Here is a 12,582-nt window from a genome sequence, read left to right on the forward strand (position 1 = left end):
AGCGAAGAAAAAGATAATTTGGCTGCGATCACAAAACCGATTACTCGTCGCTGTACATCCCTTCAGAAACTCTGAAGTTGGTCTTACAATCCTTGGGGACACATCCTCCTGACCCCTCACCCTTTTATAAACGGAAACGGAAAAAGCGAGAAGACAAGGGGTCCAAAATAGGCCTTAAACGGATATGTCAACATTCAAATGAGCTAGAAGGTTGGTGTCTTCGGAAAAGTTATTCATCAGATAAGGGGCTATCTGTCGATGAAAAATCTGATTGAGATTCAATCCGCTAGGTGGCGCTAGTGACAAATTTATTTCAATCATCTGTATATCAAGATCCTTATCAGCTAGTAGCTCGGTGTCTTCGGCAAAGGTATTCAGCAGATTGAGAACTATCTAGAGGTGAAAAATCTTGGTATCTTCGGCAAAGCTGTTCAGCAGATCAAGGGATTTCTGGCGCTGAAAAATATGATTGGGAATTCATCCGCTAGATGACGCTAATTAAAAAAAATCTTTAATCTTTTCTACCTCAAGGTGTCTTTGGCAGAAATATTCAGCAGATAGAGGACTATCTCGAGGTGAAAAATATTCGCGCCAATGTATGGCCGACCAGATTTTTTTACCAATGCGTTACTCAAACCGTTATGATGTGTGTCACATTACATAACAAAATACAAATCCATGCAACTGCGTTTCAAGAGACAAAAAGAGAAGCCATGAAAACCAACTTTTGATATGAGCATGAGAGCATGGGTGACCGCTTCGTAGTTGCACTCCGTGATTGACCAGAATAATCGAAGTTCCATAGAGGTTGTAACTAGCAATACTTAGTGGTTTAGAAACACATAGGATTTTTTATCACAAGATAGTCCTTGATCTGCTGAACAGCTCTGCCGAAAACACCAACCTTCTAGTTGATAAGGATCTTAAGGTACAAACAATTAAAGAAAATTCGCTACTAGCGCCACCTAGTGGATAAATTCTCAATTAGATATTTCACCTCCAGTTAGCCCTGCATCTGCTGAATTACTTTGCTGAAGACACCAACCTACAAGCTCATTTGGATGTTGAGATATCCGGTTGAGGCCAATTTTGGACCCCTCCACGCTTTTTCCGTTACCTTTACCTGGGGAGGGGTCAGGGGCGATGTGTTGCTCAAGGAGTGAAAGACCAACTAACCACATTTACTTCAAATCAATTGATCTACTGGTCTCCGAATCATGGCCATTTAAAATTTCGAGGTTCGTCTCGGGCTTTCATGGGTTAAGTTGAGATGATAGAGTTTGTCGCTTCGACGCTTAAATACTAGAGATGGTCGGGTCTAGGGTTTTCAAACCCGAAACCCGACCCGCACCCAAACCCGACGGTTTTCGGGTTCGGGTTCGGGTCGGGTTTGAAGGCTACAAAATAATCGGGCACGGGTCGGGTTCGGGCTTACAAAAAGTCGGGTTTGTGTTGGGTTTAGGTCGGGTTTGAAGAGAATTGTGAACAGAGTAACAACCTAAAAGCTTCCCCATGCATCAGAAACGATGAATTTACCATCTTTTCAAACTTGGGTTTTATTCGGGTTTTTCTTACAAAAAAATTTCGGGTTTCGGGTCGGGTTCGAGTTCAGTTTCGAGTCTTGTCCGGGTTAGCTTTTCAATTATTGTCTCGGGTTCGGGTCGGGTCCGGGTTGAAAGAAATAAAATAAGTCGGGTACGGGTCGGGTTCGGGTTTGAACAATGTGAAACCCAACCATCTCTATTAAATACCCTGCCCCCAGCAATATGAAAATCATTTATCGACATTATTTCAACAATGAATCAAATTTAAAACATCATTCAGAATGGCGCACTTCCGCTTGTCAGTCGGAAGTAATGAAATCGCTTTGCATATGCTAGCTTCCGGCAGCTTTGCTTGCTCCATTCACGCTACAATGATCTACAAACTGCGATACTGTCGGCAGTCAGCTCCAATTCAACAAACAGTCAATAGCCGATGAAGATAGCCCAGTTATCTCGGCAGCAAACGTCCTTTCATTTCGCGTTCGAGTATTTCTGCCACCGTACGCAGTTTACTTTTGTCCTTTTCGATATGTGACGAGCTTATCTCATTCTGCTGCTGAAACCCATTCGCGGAGATTGGCTGGGGGGGGAAACAACGCGAACAAGGCGCTTGTTGACAACAACTGTGACACAAACTGGTAGGTATCCTTACTGGTAGTGCCTCCTTCCCACCGGCCCTGGTGGGCCATTTCGGCTCTACAACAGGTGAGGCACCGGGTTGAATATTAATTTGTTTTACATCCGCAATGTGTGCCGGCTACACTGACACGGAATGCAAATAAGTTGAAACGGATTCGTGACTGCCGCGACGACGGTGACGGAGAATTTCAGGTGGAGGTAATTATTCTTTAATCTTGAAAAACGTTTTAGGTGTGTAATGTTTTAACGAAGCGTGAAAGAGTGTTTTAAGGTTGATGAATCCTAATTATTCTCGATTAACATATCAGATGATTATACGCTTTTGAGGTTTTTACATAATTGCTACTGACAAACTCGACGACGGGTATTCAACGAGATTGAGGAATCCGCCCGAATCGACGATCCGAATGATATTCAAAGCGAAGTAGGTAAAATTTTGAATATGAGATTGTGCTAAAAATACCTTTCAGAATAATGTTTCAATGAATGGATCATTTAAGATAGCAGAGCTGGGAAAAGTTCTGAAATTCACACTACAGTAGGCAAGCGTAGCAAATCACAGTCAGCGGAGCCAGCGAAACTTACGCGTATCGCTGCTGTAGGCAAAATGCCTTGAAAATAGCAAAACACCCGTTGCTAAGGGCAACTCAAAACTACTGTAGAAAAATGTTCTATTTCCCGCTGCATTTCCCGCATTTACAGTCTTCAATGACACTACTGATTTAGAAAATTCATGTACCCAACATAGGCTACATGATCTTCTTCTTCTTTGGCATTAACGTCCTCACTGGGACAAAGCCTGCTTCTCAGCTTAGTGTTCCTATGAGCACATCCACAGTTATTAACTGAGAGCTTTCTTTGCCAAAGTTGCCATTTTCGCATTCGTATATCGTGTGGCAGGTACGATTATACTCTATGCCCAGGGAAGTCAAGGAACTTTCCATTACGAAAAGATCCTGGACCGACCGGGATTCGAACCCAGACACCTTCAGCATGGCTTTGCTTTGTAGCCGCGGACTCTAACCACTCGGCTAAGGAAGGCCCCATAGGCTACATGATGAGATTCACAATTTTGAACTACTGTATTAGAAGAGCCACGTGATTTTCACAAAAACTCAAGCCTACTACCAGTCTTCTAAGATCATCTTTATACTTGAGATTTAAACAAGCATGCTTTGAAATAATCTCAATAAGCAGGATCGTTTCGAATCCTGATTTTTTGCAATCACAGTGAGCGGGATTGTTACTGGGATTCAATCTCAGGATGAAATCCTTATGATGGGAATTGTCAATTACCTTCAGCTCAAATGCAAGTGAGAATGTCAAGATGGTTGTGAAGAAGAATGCACGTTTTGTCGTAGGTGTAAATACCTCTACTATTTGCAAAAAAATCAAATTAAAATTAGTCAAATAGCTAGTTTTCTTGGATAATTCATGTAAGATTAAAAGTGGTGGCCAAAATGTGTAAACGAAATGACCAGCAGCAATCATTCGTGTGGACAAGTGAATTTAAGCAGATTTTCCATAAAATTCGAATTGAATTGCATGGATTTTCAAGAAGTAACATCTAGACTTGCCGTTTTCATCATACAAAGTTATCCATCTTAGCTACATCTCACATTCAATAGGGCAACCACATTGCGCACGCCAGTTGAGGCTAGTCACTAACAAAATTACCATTTTGCGTATCTCAAAGAACAAATTATATGCCTCCAGTTAATTTGGGGTTGCTAAATCCAATACCAATCTCAGAAACTCTCTTACCAACTCTGCTTTTCGCGTAGTAAGATTTGTTGTGTGAAAATCATATTAATGTTATAAAACATGTACTTATAACCCCATTATGTTTAAGTTTCTGAAACAAAGCCAAAAACTGAATTTTAAGCATAATGATAAAAATAGGGAATGTGGCCATAGCGCGGAGAAGAATGTAGAAGTTGTGCCACTTTTAATTTTCTTTTATTTGTAATAATTACATTGAGCATCGAGATTTCTGTTTTTGTATTTGTATTTGTATTTGTATTTGTTACGGGAACTTACGGGAACAGAACTCTCTGTAATAAATCGAAAAAAAAAACAAGTCAAATTGTATAACTAAGATCACACAAAATACTTCACCGTACACCTAAGACAAGACGTGACAGGTCAAAGTGCAAAAACGAAACCAATTGCCTGTCAAAAAAGACCACTTCTCATTGGTCGTTTTGGCAAAGGCCTACTTTCACATCGTTGAGTTGGATTGCAACAGGGCACTTTGTTGCTAGCCCGGCCGTGTTGCTAGTTATAGAGTAGAGTTTTCATCAAAAGTTTGGAAAAGTTTCATGAAATCTTTTTGTTTCAAATCTATTTATATTCGATGTTAAGTTTAAAGCATGTGCTCCTACAATGAAAATAATATAAATAATACCTAATTGTAACCAATATAATGGAAATTATGTCGATTCTCTTTAAAAATATCGTCGGTTTTGAGTATTACCCTGATTTTAAAAAAAGCTAGCATCCTTAATTGTACTAAATGAATTAAGTGTACAAGAAACATCCAAATTATGAGCTTTGATATTTGAATTTGTTCACAAGATTTGCTTTAAAAGGATACTGGTAGCACTGGCTGTTGTATCGTCAAGGTTATCGGCTGAAAAACAACGGGGCAGTCTTAGTTGAGCTGTCACGTCCTGTCCTAGACCGTACACGAACAAATGCCATCTGACAGCTAACTGGAACAAACAAAAAATCTGAGCATCAAAACTATAAAAAAAATCTTCTAGAATGATTACCAAGCCTCACGCGCATCCCGTGTGTCCTGTCAAAGACAATTTTCCCACGAATGTTTAACGCATTATCATGGATGACACGATATATTTCGATAACACTAATCAATCAATGTCAAATGTTTCATTAAATGTCTCAACTCTAAGTAAAAACTTATGATACAGAATTCAAAAAGTGTTTTGTAAAAATACCTACGAAGTAAGGATAACTCATTGTATAGAGAGTTTCAATTGGACCTGTAATTACAAAGATATGAGCAAAACACTTTTGTATGTTTTAAGGGGGTGAACTCAAACTTTGGTGCTAACCATGTTTCCTGCATTTCATTGATCCTACAAATGAATATTTTTGGATCCCCGGGACGCCTTAAATTCACATAAAGTTACCAATTTGTATCTAAACATATGTGCCAAGGTTATGGACATGCATTTTAGTGAACTATTATGTTTGTTATTTACTTTTCGAGAATTGAAATGGTTTAGTATACGACAAATCCATAGCCTGTTTTTCAGGTCATTGAGTCTAAGCGCCACATCCGGTACATTCAAATCTAAAACCTAAGAGAGAGAGAGGAGACAGTTGGCATAGATAGCGAGCTCCCAAAAGTGAAGAGAACCTGTGACCAACACCAAAACCGCACATTCTACGGGAAAAGCGTGAAAACCTGTCGAAATTCAAAAAAACGTATAAAAAATTTCTAGATGTTTTTCGTTGATTTCACATTTTAAAAAGGTTAATACCTAAATATAGTTGTGTATTAGCAAACTGATTTGATTTTTTATATTCAAATCCTTTTTGATAATGAACAACATGAAGTGAATATGATTTCGACCAAAATAAGTTCATCTGACCGTTGTGCACAACCCAAGAATAAAAGATACAAGTCAAAGCTGGCAAGAAAACATGCCAACTGTCACTGAGCTGTAGCGAGAGAGGGCTCTCTCTGACCAAAACTGTTCATTTATAATGTTCAATATCAGATTTCAAAAATTCATACAACATAAAAATGATTGCCATAGTAAACAAATTAAGAAACTTGGCATGTCCCAAAAAATAGTCCTTTTTTACACGACCTCACCCAGTGACCCACCAGAATGACTTCGGCCACAGGAATATTGAGTTCCTCTGTCCACTTTTAGAAACTAGATGTGTGTACCGGAAAAACTTATTTGAATCCGCTTGTTATTCGTTGAGCGATGAACGTTTTAGTACTTTTGCTTTCACTCAGCCCTAAACGGGTTAACAACGTAAAGTGCCCTCTGTATCTATTACGCATACTAAGGCAGTGAACCGTTTCACTAATTCGTTTAACTATTAGTTAAAATTTGACATATCGATAGTTATTTTCCCCTCAAATGGTTAAATTGAACTTCGCGGTCGAACCATTTGAGCTTTGACAGTCGAGTAGTTATTTCAGAATAAAGTTGACACAGGATTAGTTATTCTCAAATTCACGAATTTCGAATTATCAAGTTTAACAATGCTCCAGAGCAGTGTTATTTCTAACCGGAGGGTAAATCACTATCGAAATGTCAAATATTAACTAATTCCAGCTTTTTACGCTAGCTATAAAACAGCAAGGGGTAATTCGGATTTGACATTTTTTGTCTACAGATTTTTATGGTTTGGTCTTAGTAGGCAATCTTTTGCGTTTGTTGATTGAAATGTCAAAAATTTTCATTCCAGTGTTATGGTGTGTTTTTCGTAATTTGATTTTTATATACTTATTAAACATATTCGTTTAAAATGGTTCTTATCTTATTTTAGGTGCCTAGTTCAGAGAATCTTCTTCCTCATGAGCGCTGGGCATAATAATAAGGCAAATGTTTGACGCCGCAATGGAATTTTAAATATGTATCTGAAAATATTGGACAATACCAGCGGATTAATTATTTGCTATTGGGTCAATGGAGAGCTTCGGCAAAGAATTGATATTCGATCAGATGAAATAGCTTTTTACACATGCTTTTGATTTTTTTTTGTGAAAAGGTCAAATTGAATAGACACATTCTTACACAAGCTAACGAGAGAGAGGATAGAATTCATTAAATCCTGAGCATGTACCTACCTCAATACTGAGAGGAATCCTTGAAGAGGAGGAAGAAGTATGCAATATGTTGGGGAGGATTTTTGTGCAAAAATAGGCAGGATTCTATGGACAGGAGTCTTTGTAGCACCAACATTCGACACAAAAATCAAGTAAAAAATCAAGATCTTATAAAATTTTGCGTCGAACTTTTACAAAACTTTAGTTAGTTCTACGAAGATATTGAAAAAGCAGAATTGCTCATACACTCAATTTGTTTACCCATCCGAAAACATTCTCCTGAAATTTTTACTGCGATTCAAAAACGTTTGGCAGGCTTGTCCTGGCTACTTACTGAAGCGGCTTTTACGAAGTTCAAGGCTAATTATGCCATTTGAAGGACATTGTAATGGCCAGTAATGGCTAAAAGATGCATTGAGTTGCTAAGCTGTCTACCGAGTGAAATCTTCAACTGAAATCAATTACTTAATATGTCTTCATCTAATTTCAATTTAGATCGGCATTTCAGTTAGTTAGGCACTCATTCCCGCTTCATTTTAACCTAAAATAGATTGAAAAAGTATTAGAAAAATTGGTAGTAATTTTGGTTTGCAGACAACAAGAGTGGAAAAACTCTGACATCACATCGTCAACATTAGAAATTTTCATTTTCGCGCAGCTTACTAAGATTGAGCTATAAAAATTATAGTGTATGCTAGACATGACAGAAGGGGGTGTTTCAAATATTATAGCAGGCTAGCGTAAAAAGCTGGATAGTTGAACGAATTGGTGAAACGGTTCACAGCCTAAGTTTTTTGTTAACGAGCTTGGTTGAGCAAATCTATGTTTTTTAATAGTTAGTAACACATATATTGAGTTTTTCGATAATCCAATTCGCATGGTTATTAAATTAATTAACTCATTACGCGTGGTAAGTGGCTCGGTAGCTTAGTTGGTAAAGCGGTCGTCTAGTATACAAGAGTCCTTGATTCAAATCCCAGCCGAGCACGCAGTTTTTTTTTTATAATTTCATCCATCTTTACCACGCGTAATGAGTCAATTAATTTTTCTTTTTTTATGTTGAAACGAGGTTCAGCTAACACATTAACAGAATACTAAAATAAGCCGAGATTTGGTATTTTGAAGTGTGTAGAATTCTCGATTTCAAAATGAAATATTGGGTGGTAAATGACTGGACAATGCGTACCATTGGTACTTCGCGTACCTGCAGGTATAAGCAGACCCCATTTGTGGTCCTTAGCCTCTTGTCCAGTAACTCCTATCCCTACCTCCCCGTGATGCCTCCTGGGGTACGAGTAACCGTAGGGAAGATCGGGTGACCAACCTGGTGGGACCTTGGTCGTATGCTGACAGGGAAGGGGGCTCCTCTCTTCTGAGGGTGTAGCTTATCAGAGCGTTTGTTCTCCATGTTAGGAGCGGATGATCATCGTCCTAGTGCCAGCGTGGGACTCTAAACAGTGCTGTGCACGATGATCCTCCGACGAGACAGGGGGTTGGTGCAGGCCTTACATACAAGCCAGTCATAAAAATTATTAGTACAGGAAGCATACAATGTAAATTCGGACCGGAACAATCGGCATAGACCCAGGCATCGAAAACGGACTAACGATTTAAAACTCGGATCATGGAACTGTAAGTCTCTCTATTTCATGGGAAGTACCCGCATTCTTTCCGAATTATTGAGGGTCCGCAAGTTCGACATCGTAGCGCTGCAGGAGGTTTGCTGGAAAGGGTCGACGGTACATACGTATAGGGATGGTTATACCATCTACCAGAGCTGCGGCAACAGACATGAGCTGGGCACAGCTTTTATCGTGATGGGCGAAAGGCGCGTGATTGGGTGGTGGCTAATCGACAACAGAATGTGTAAGTTGAGGATCAAAGGCCGTTTCTTCAATGTCAGCATAATCAACTTGCACAGCCCTCACCTAGCAAGTGACGATAACGATAAGGACGCTTTCTACGCGCAGCTGGAACGTGACGGCTGCCTAAGCCATGATGTCAAAATCGTTATCGGAGATCTCAACGCTCAGGTTGGCTAGGAGGAGGAATTTATACCGATTATAGGGAAGTTCAGCACTCACCAGCTTACGAACGAAAACGGCCTTAGACTGATTGATTTCGGCGCTTCCAAAAACATGGTCATACGTAGTACCTACTTCCGGCACAGCCTCCCGTATCGGTACACCTGGACATCACCCCAACAGACTGAATCGCAAATCAACCATGTTTTGATTGATGGAAGACACTTCTCGGACATTATCGACGTCAGAACCTATCGCGGCGCAAACATCGATTCGGACCACTACCTTGTGACGGTTAAAGTGCGCTAACGACTCTCCGTTGTGAACAACATTCGGTACCGACGCCCGCCCCGGTACAATCTGGAACGACTCAAGCTACTCGAAGTCGCAACTGAATACGCACAAAGCCTTGAGACAGCGTTGCCGGAAGAGCTCACCCAAGCCCCTCTTGAGGACTGCTGGAGTAGTCTCAAAGCAGTCATTAACAACGCAGCGGAAGATGCCATTGGGTTCGTGGAAGGAAATCGACGGAACGGTTGGTTCGACGAGGAGTGTCAGACAGTTTTGGACGAGAAGAATGCAGCGCGGGCGATGATGCTGCAGCAAGGCACCCGTCAAAACGGGGAACGATACAAACAGAAGCGAAGGCAGCAAACCCATCTATTCCGGGATAAAAAGCGCCACCTGGAAGAGTTGGAGTACGAAGAGATGGAGCAGCTGTATCGTTCACAAGAAACGCGTAAGTTCTACAAGAAACTCAATGCATCCCGCAAAGACTTTGAGCCGCGAGCCGAAATGTGCCGGGATAAGAGTGGAGGTATCTTGACGGACGAACGTGAGGTGATTGAATAGTGGAAGCAGCACTACGATGAACTCCTAAATGGGGCAGAGGAGGAAGACCAAGACATCAGGAGTTATGGCTTCATCAGTACGGCGGATGAGGGAGACGTGCCAACTCCCGCAATGAGGGAAGTTAAGGATGCTATTAAACAGTCCAAGAACAACAAAGCAGCTGGAAAGGATGGTATTGGAGCGGAACTTATTAAAATGGGCCCGGACAGGTTGGCCACTTGTCTGCACCGATTGATAGCCAGGATCTGGGATACAGAACAGCTACAAGAGGAGTGGAAGGAGGGAGTAATAAACCCAATATACAAAAAGGGTGACAAGTTAGAATGTGAGAACTATCGAGCAATCACTATTCTTTACGCAGCCTATAAAATACTTTCCCAAATCATCTTCCGCCGTCTATTGCCACTGGCAAGCAGATTTGTGGGAAGTTATCAAGCCGGTTCCCGACTAGAGGCTTGTAACAAAAATATAATAAAATTGTATCAGAATATGATATGCATATCATATTATGATATAATTTTGTTAGGCTCCGTTATCCATAGAACATAATAAAACAGAAATATAACATAATGTGTTTTATTTCCCTTTAAGATATTTTTTTGTTCATTTTTAACAACTTTATAACAAAATAAATAGATAGTTATGCATTTCAATAATATACAATATTATCGTATATCGAACAGTATTATAATTTTGATACTTTGTATCAAACATTATAACTTGGTTTGATATGTTTTTGATAGAATTAAAACACATTTTGTTATGTTTATGTTACTACTCATACACTTTTTGTTATAATTTTAGTTATTTTAACAACATCCTGCATCAAGTTTGTAACAACCTATGTTCGAAAAAAACTTATAACATAATAACATATGCTGATATAATTTTGTTATGTACCCTTAGTCGGGTTTTGTGGACGGACGATCAACAACAGACCAAATCTTTATGTTGCGGCAGATCCCCCAAAAGTGTCGCGAATATCAAGTCCCTACGCACCACCTATTCATCGATTTCGAAGCGGTCTATGATACCATCGACCGCGAAGAGCTATGGAACATTATGGACGAGAATGACTTTCCCGGGAAACAGACTAGACTGATCAAGGCAGCGATGGATAGTGTACAGTGCTGTGTGAAGATATCGGGTGCGTTATCGGACCCGTTTGAAACACGCAAAGGTCTTCGACGATGGTTCTTCCTGATGGTTATTTGGATTGTTAAATATTGCGCTAGAAGGTGTTATGAAACGAGCGGGCTTCAACATGCGGGGCACGATCTTCAATAAATCCTGCCAGTTCATCTGTTTTTCTGACGACGTGTACATTGTCGGAAGAACGTTCCAGGTGGTTTCTGAACAGTATACCCGACTGAAACGTGAAGCAGACCGGGTTGGATTGAAATTAAATACGTCGAAAACGAAATATCTGCTGGCTGGAGGAATCGAGCGCGATAGAGCGCCGATAAGACCGGTAGTCCTCTACGGGCATGAGACGTGGACAATGCTCGAAGAGCACCTGCAAGCACTACGAGTTTTTGAACGACGTGTACTTAGGACGATCTTTGGCGGAGTATGTGAGAACCGCGTATGGAGAAGAGGAATGAACCACGAGCTTGCGCAACTCTACGGTGAACCCAGTATTCAGAAAGTCGCCAAAGCTGGAAGGGTACGATGGGCGGGACACGTTGTGATAATGCCGGACAACAATCCCGCAAAAATGTTGTTCACCTCAAATCCGGCCGGTACAAGACAAAGGGGAGCGCAACGAGCTAGGTGGTTTGACCGAGTGGAGCAGGATCTTGAAAGTGTGGGGCGATCGAGAAATTGGAGGATAGCAGCCATGGACCGAGTTAGTTGACGTAACATTGTGGCGCAGGTCATTTCTTGAAGGACGTAGAGCCAGCAAAAGTAAAGTTAGGGTGGGTAGGTGTAAAAATTCAAAAAAATTTGACATTATGAAATTTGTGAATGTCCTTCGGGGTAATGGCTTTCGGGGTAATGGCTTTCGGGGTAGTGGCGTTCGGGTTAATGGGATGGAGCCGTCACTGGAAAATCGCACATTCGACGGCCAGAGCGTGAAAACCCATCAAAATTCAAGCAAACGTAATAAAAATTTACCCAATGGAAGAATTATCGTTTTTCAATTGTTTGAGCAATCTGTATCAAATTTAAAAAAAGAATCAATAGAAAACTTAGAAAAAAAAAACATGTTGGAACATCTAAATTTTTTCTGAGGGAAGTCTTAGAAGCATGCATAGAAGTATTACAGGAAAAATCCTAACTGAGATTTCAGGATAAATCACTGGCAGAATTTTTCAATGTTTACCTGGTCGAATGTTTAGAGATGCTCCAAGAAGAATCAGCACAAGAATTCTTGAAAGAAATTCTAGAGGTGCCCTCGGAGGACCTCTTGTATGTTTATCACGATGAATTCCTGAAGGAATTATAAGAGGAACCCTGGAAATCTTCAGAAGACAAACTTGAAAGAATCTCCGGAAGGATGGAATTCGTAGAGAAATTCTGGGAGGAACCGTAGGAGAAATTATTTTAGAGATCCCTTGACGAATTATTATACGGCGAGCCTGAATATTTTCTAGAAAATTTTTTTTTTGTAAAAATACCAAAAAAATACTGAAGCTGTAAAAATCATATGGCTTGCTGTAAAAACCATATAAGTCGCCATACGGTTTGGGACGCCGCTGAAGAG

Source organism: Aedes aegypti, chromosome 3 (genome assembly GCF_002204515.2).
Source record: "Aedes aegypti strain LVP_AGWG chromosome 3, AaegL5.0 Primary Assembly, whole genome shotgun sequence".
NCBI lineage: Eukaryota > Metazoa > Arthropoda > Insecta > Diptera > Culicidae > Aedes > Aedes aegypti.